Source organism: Arachis ipaensis, chromosome B09 (genome assembly GCF_000816755.2).
Source record: "Arachis ipaensis cultivar K30076 chromosome B09, Araip1.1, whole genome shotgun sequence".
In the NCBI taxonomy this organism is placed as follows: domain Eukaryota; kingdom Viridiplantae; phylum Streptophyta; class Magnoliopsida; order Fabales; family Fabaceae; genus Arachis; species Arachis ipaensis.
This window is the reverse complement of record NC_029793.2, coordinates 127,566,383-127,574,361: the sequence shown is the minus strand read 5'-3', so window position 1 is coordinate 127,574,361 and position 7,979 is coordinate 127,566,383.

Sequence of the window (7,979 nt, the reverse complement as noted above, 5' to 3'; positions counted from 1 at the left end):
TCGATAATAAATAATAAAATGATCTAATCAATTGAAAGTAGTCTTTACATTTGCTTCAATAATCATATTCATTTTGTACCTCCTAAGTTTGTTAAATCTAATCTACTGTTGTTAAACTTTTTTTTTTTAAGGAATGAAAAACAATTATATGAAAATCACTCTCAATTTGTTCCACTCTCACTTTATAAATTTACTTTCCTCACACTTATACAACAATCTTTTTTTTCTAAACCATTTTACAAATGGTTGTCAAACCTATTTTAGGGGTGCTTAAGCAAAATGACATAAAGATATTTCTAAAGTTAAGAATTAATATGTTTTAAATATCTATATAAGCAAAAAATCCAAATATATTAACTAAAATAGGTTATATAAAAGATAAAATAGTAAAAATATACTATATAAACTTCGTCGTGTCTTTATTATATATCTTAAATTCATAAATAAAAAAAACACTTAAAATATTTTGTTTATGTTAGTTTTTTTTTTCTCTTTCCTAATACCTTTCGAACTTTTCTTTTCATCTCTCATAACTCATGAGTGATGACGGGTGAATAATTCACTTAAACACCCTTAAATTTAAAAATATTTACATTTGCCTCTCCTCAAAACAAAATAAAAATAATGTTTACTTTTTATGTATTGTTGATATAAATTGTTTTATGACATTTATCCTGATGCTATCCCTTTGTCTCAGTCAACGGAAGTACAGTAAAATACTGCCAAACATATGATTTTTTTCCCTTACGAACAACTTCTGGATCTTCATTGTTTGCATCTTTGTTTTCTTCGTCTACTTGTGCATTAATAGCAGGAGTAGGAGCAGCAGAATTTTCAGCTTCAATAGCGGAAGTAGGAACAGCAACATTTTCAGCTTCAATTTCTATTGGTTTGTCTTCTTCGATAGTTGGTGGAGGAACACAGTTATCTCCTCCTCCCATTGTTTGTATCCTAAAATAACAAAGATAACACGTAAAATATATCTATAAAATTAGTTTAGACTATCAAATTAAATTTTTAAAACTAATTTAGATCATCACATATTAAATTTTAGTATAGGAATTGAAAAAAAAGAGAGGGGGGAGGGGGCTATAGCTTAGCAAGTTGTTATTATGAAATAGAAGAAGCTTATCAGTTATTACTTAAGCATAATTAAAAGGCACTTGCAAATTGAATTTCATATGAAATTGCTAATTGTTAATAATAATAATAATAATAATAATAATAATAATAATAATAATAATAATAAGCTTCGTGGCACACCATTCTTCCTCAACTACGAGTTTTCATATCTTCAAACAGTGCACGTTTTATTTTTTCCCGAAAAAAGAAAATAAGACAAATCAATATCAAAATTAAAATGAAACGAGTGACAAGAAAACACAACTCAGAAGGCGATTGGGATAGAGACAACAATTAACTCAATATTTTCCTTTCGAATGTACTAATTTATTTTTCAGACCACATACTCAAGTTTTGGAATTCTTTTCAATAAGTAAAATAAATATTTTAATTATAGTTATAGACACCCACAAATTTTTTTTTATATTTATACACTTTATTACTTATTTCATTCTCACTATAAATGAGTTTTCTATATATGTATCTCGTCCTTGAGATAAATTTAAAAAAATAATATCGTATCTAGTTTGCAGATAAAATAATACATTAAACGTATTTCGTTTGCATAAAAAATAAGATAAAATGTTAATAAATTATAATTTAAATAATATAATCTCTCTATACTCATCTAAAAATTATGGTTCAAATCTCACTCTTAACTTTAAAAAAAAAAAACAACTAGATAAGACACTGGTTTTTTGCTAATTTTTAGTTGTCCATTTTATGGCTACTTTACCTTTTATTTCTATGCCATCTTAATTTGATATTAATTTCAATTTATTACTAGTAAAAAGAGTTTGATTTTCTTTTACCATTTATTTTGTAGCTTCTTGACTTAAAAAGAGGAAAAATATTTCTCCTATTACCCTGTCTCTTTCAGTATTGTCATAACTCATAAGGAACAAGATAAATACTAAATAGGGTGGTACACACAACCATTACTTTAATTAAAAACTAACACACAATCCCATGTATAGTTACTTTACATCTAAAACATATTACCAACGATTAGTATATGCTTAGCTTCTGTTAAACCCAATTTTTTGTAGCTTGAAATTCAGCTTATTCGACAATCACCTTCATGAAATATTTTTTTCTTGTATTAAACTAATTTGTATTTAATCACATTTTAATTTACATTTAATTAGAAGTCCCAAAAGTCATAATTGAAAAGGTAATTAGTACACATGCTAATCAATAACTCTAATGGAGTTGCACTACTTCATTCAAATCTTATAGTATTTTCAATGAAAGTTTGAAACAATACCAAAATTGGAAAAAAATTTCCTCCTTTAAATTTTAACACAAATATTTATATAAATATTATTTTTTAATTAAGCGGAAATCGATGAAAGTCAAAATGTTAACGTGCGTTGGCTCAATTTGTCAAAAATGATTGTGGAGTGATTAATTAAATTAAATTCCTCCAATTGGGAGATAATGTTATTTAATTAATGGTGCTCTCAGATGTGCTAGATTCAAATTCATTATCAGAATTTAGAAGTCAATCTCATAATTTTATTCGGCAAATTTTTTTTCTTAACGCCAACGCTTGATTCAGCCATAGCCCAACTTGTCAAAGTTTCTGTTACTAATTTATTCACTAATTAATGTTGGAAGAATAATATATAAACTTCCATTAAGCAAACAAGTTAAGAAGTGCTTTTAAGATATTTTGTAAAAGGTTATTTATGAAAGGAAAAGTATAAGTAGACAATGAAAATATTAAACAATGTGAATAATAGATATATCGAATGTTTATTTTATTAGGTGTACGTATGGTTATTTTAATATTAAAATTTAGATGGTTAATTTGGAGGTGTAATGTGTTTTTATTTGATTGGTGATTGTTCATATTGTTCAAGATAGTCATTATTTACCTAGTACTTTCCTTTATGAAAAAATTGATGTATTTTTATATATGTTATGCTCCGGCCCAGTCCGCTTGATGCAGCATCCCGGCCCGAGTGGCCGACCTGGCGAATTGCTGACAACCGACCCGAGGGAAGCGCCTGGACCTTCCCTCTCCTCCAGCAGGGCTCATGACAGCTAGGAAGGGGAAACTTCGTGAAAGGTACCAACATTCCTGTGGGACCCGTTCTAGGACACATAGTATAAAAGGGGAGGGCCCTACCCCTCTCCCACGGTACGTCACTATCCACTCACTTTTACTGCCATTTGTACGGATTCTGACTTAAGCGTCGGAGTCCTTTTTGCAGGTGGCTCCCCCCTTTTTTCCAACACCACAGCTTGGGGGGTCGTGAGGTCTCAGCCTTCCACTCTCCATCACCACAACTCGGGAGATCCGTCCATTCGCCAACCAGCTCCAGATCCCCTTCATCTCACTCGCCCATTCCTTTTACCTGACCCGTTTGGTACCCAGCTACTGAACATTGGCATCATCTGTGGGGACCTGGCCTGAATGGATTTTCTGTTAGGTCCTGTGGAAGGAGATGATGAAGGAGAGCCACGTGGGGAGGAAGTGGTTCACCGAACCAGTAGGGTAGCCTCCTTGGCTTCCTCCCGTGAGCGAACGCGATCCCCCCTCGGCGAGGTGAGCTCCCCACCCGTTCCCAGGAAAGGCGTCCCTTCGGAGGGACGGGAGCGACAACGCTCGAATAATGCAGGAGTTGCACCACAGGGTGCAGAACCTGGAGCGGGAGCTAGCGAGCAGAGAGCGCTACCAGCTTGCCCCGAGACAATATCGTGCCTGGTCTCCTCAAAGGAGGGGGAAACCAGAGGGAGAAATCCCCGAAGAGACCGCCCCAGACGCACACCGACCCCCCGGTCCGAGCCAGAAAGCCAAGGGGAAAGTAGAGAGGTGCCGAGGAGACGACAAGAGCCTATAATATACACCCGACCTCCAGGAAGACACACCAAAGAGGAAAACCAAGAAGATAGCAGAGAAAGACTGAGGAGGCGACGACACCCTGTGATCATGGGGGCAACCCCTTTCCACCACTCCAATCTTGAGGTCCTGCTACTGAAACATTTCGATAAGCCGACGGACATGAGATATGACGGGACCCAGGACCCCTAGGAACATCTAACGGCCTTTGAGGCCAGATGAATCTAGAAGGTGTAGGTGATGAGGTCGTGACCTTAGCAGGACCGGCAATTTGTTGGTTCAACGCTCTCCCCCAAGGCTCCGTGATAACCTTTGTGGACATAACCCGCGCCTTTCTGGCTCAGTTTACCACGCGTATTGCTAAAGCTAAGCACCCGATCAACTTGCTAAGGGTGACGTAGAGAAGCGGGGAACCGACCAGGAAGTACCTGGATAGGTTCAATGATGAATGTCTGGAGATTGACTGCCTGACCAACTCGGTGGCCAGCTTGTGCTTGACAAACGGGTTAATGAACGAAGATTTCAGGAAACACCTTACCACCAAACCCGTATGGACGATGCAAGAAATCCAAAATTTGGCTAGGGAGTACATCAACAATGAGGAAGTTAGCCAAGTCATGGCAGCCAACAAGCGGTAGCCTGCCTATCACCCTGCTCATCAGCCCGGAAACGGGGAAAGGCCTAAGGAGCACTCCAAGGACGGAGGGCCAGCTAAAGCCTTCAAGCCGTTCCCCCGGGTAGGGAAGTTCACTAACTACACTCCCCTGATAGCCCCGATCATCGAGGTGTACCAGCAGATAGCCGACAAAGGCATCTTGTCAAAGCCCCGACAACTCAAGGATAGAACTGGAGGAAACAAAAACCTCTACTGTGACTACCACAAGGGATTCGACCATAAAATCCAAGATTGTTTCAACCTGAAGGATGCTCTAGAGCAGGCGATCCGGGAAGGTAAGCTGGCAGAGTTCTCCCACCTCATAAGAGAACCCAGGAGGCAAGATCGTGACCGACCTGGCAATAACAGGAGCCGCACCGTGAGACCAAGGCAAGAGCCCGAGGAGGACAATGAACACGGCCTCACCATTGTGAACGTTGTAGTCGGGAGAGACGTTGCCCCTAGGTCGAAATCGGCATGCAGGAAAGATGCTAAAATCTTGGCTGTGTCGTCGTCTAGTCCTGCGCCTTCCTCCAGGAGAGTCCTGTCAATATCATTCGGACCGGAGGACCAGTGGTTCGATGACTTGCCAGAGAACCCTCCAATGGTGATCACAGCAAAAGTGGGAACTGGTCTGGTTAGGTGAATCCTCGTGGACACCGGAGCCGATTCGAACATCTTGTTCCGAAACGTGTTTGATGCTCTGGGCCTCCGAGACACCGACCTGAAAAGCCACCAACACGGTGTGGTCGACTTGGGCGATAACTTTATCAAGCCTGATGGAATAGTCTCCCTGCCAGTCTCCATAGGAGGAGGTCGAGGGAAGAGGTCGGTAATGGCGGAGTTCGTTGTTCTAAGGGACTCCACGGTCTACCACCTCATCTTGGAAAGGAAAACAATCAATGAGTTCAGAGCAGTAATATGTACCAAGCTACTGATGATGAAGTTTGTGGCTGATGATGGGTTGGTTGGATCCATCAGGAGAGATCTGGAAATGGTGGTCATGTGCGACAACGCCAGTCTCTCCCTGAGAAAGAAGTCCAAAGAGGCATCCGGGGTCTTCCTAGCTGATCTAGACGCCAGGGTCAACGACAAGCCAAGACTAGAACTTGAAGGAGACCTCGAGAAGTTCAGGGTTGGTGACTCAGAAGACAAGTTCACTTTCTTGAACCGAAACCTTCCTCACAACTTGAAAGAACCATTGGTGGAAATGGTTCAAGAAAACGGCGATCTGTTCGCTTGGACACCAGACGACATGCCGGGGATTGACCCCCAGTTCATGTCACACCACCTAACTGTGAAGGCAGAAGCTAAATCGGTGGCACAGAGAAGAAAAAAAATGTCCCAGGAAAGAGTTGACGAGGTGGCCAGGCAAACGGCCAACTTACTAGAAGCGGGGTTCATCCGAGAACTGGACTACTCAACTTGGATGTCAAATGTAGTCTTGGTCAAGAAAGCCAATGGGAAGTGGAGAATGTGCGTAGACTATTCCGATCTCAACAAGGCATGCCCCAAGGATTCCTTCCCCCTCCCCAACATTGATGCTCTAGTAGACGCGGCCGCGGGATATCGATTTCTGAGTTTCATGGACGCATACTATGGCTACAACCAGATACCAATGCACCGACCAGACGAGGAAAAAATGGCGTTCATAACGCCAGGGGGTACGTACTACTACAAGGTGATGTCGTTTGGACTAAAAAATGTAAGAGCTACATATCAAAGGCTGATGAAAAAGGTATTTACCAGTTTTATCGGCAAAACAATGGAAGTGTATGTAGACGACATCCTGGTGAAGACCACCCAGGCCGAGGACCTCGTTAGTGATCCGGAGACCGTGTTCGCATCTCTTCGGCGGCACAACATGAGGCTTAACACTCTCAAGTGTGCCTTCGCCATGGAAGCCAGGAAATTCTTGGATTTCATGATAATCCAAAGAGGAGTGGAAGCCAACCCATAGAAATGTGAAGCAATCTTGCGGATGACGAGCCTGGGATGTGTTAAAGACGTGCAGAGACTAGCGGGAAGACTCAGTGCTATCCTGGTTCCTCGACGCGTCGGCTGCCAAAACTCTTCCGTTCTTCAACTTGATGAAAAAAGGGATAGTGTTCGAGTGGACCCCGGCGTGCGAGAAAGCCTTCAATCACTTCAAGAGTATAATCTCGGCACCCCCTATCCTCGGTAAACCCAGGAATGGTGAGGCGCTGTTCTTGTACTTAGCAGTAACTGATGAGGCTTTGACGACCATCCTGATACGGGAAGAGGGAAAGATCCAGCAGCCGGTCTACTTTGTGAGCAAGGTGTTGTAAGGGGCAGAGTTGAGATACAGTAAGTTGGAAAAGCTAACATATGCGCACCTGACCTCCTCCCGTAGGTTGCGACAATACTTCTAAAGACACCAGATAATCGTCAGGATGGACCAAGCGATCCGCCAAGTACTACAAAAATCCGACCTAGCGGGTAGGATGATGACTTGAGCAATCAAATTGTCTCAGTACGACCCACAATATGAACCCAGACATGCAATCAAGGCCCAAGCAATGGCCGATTTCCTGGTAGAGGTAACAGGAAATCCTCCTGAGACACCGAGCACACGGTGGAAACTCCATGTAGACGGAGCCTCCAACTAAACGTTCGGGGGAGTGGGGATCATGCTAGAAAGCCCAACTGGAGTTGTGTACGAGCAATCAGTCAAGTTCGTGTTCCCGGTGTCCAATAATCAAGCAGAATATGAGGCCCTTCTTGGTGGCCTACTCCTGGCAAGAGAGGTTGGGGCCACCAGAGTGGAAGTATGCATCGACTCTCAGGTTATCACATCACAGATTAATGGAACATATCAGGCCAGGGACTCATTGCTGCAAAAATACTTGGAGAAGGTCAAAAAGCTGAGTGAGAAATTCGACGAGGTCACGGTGCAACACGTTCCGAGGGAGAGAAACACCCGAGCCGATCTCCTATCAAAGCTGGCAAGCACAAAGCTAGGAGTGGGGAACCGATCTCTGATTCAAGGTTTAGTGAAGGAACCAATAGTAACCCTGCATATAACTCGGGCGACCGACTTCCCCTCATGGATGGATCCAATCACCGATTTCTTGGAAAATGGTAAGCTCTCTGACGACGATAAGATAGCAAAAGCACTAAGGAGATAAGCGGCCAAATATACAATAATACAGGGCCAGGTATTTAAGAAAGGACTGAACCCACCTCTATTGAAGTGCCTATGCCCCGACCAGACAGACTACGTGTTAAGCGAGGTCCACGAGGGGTGTTGCGGCCATCACATCGAAGGAAAGGTCTTAGCTCGAAAGCTCGTCAGGGCCGGCTACTATTGGCCCTCAATGATGTCGGATTCCA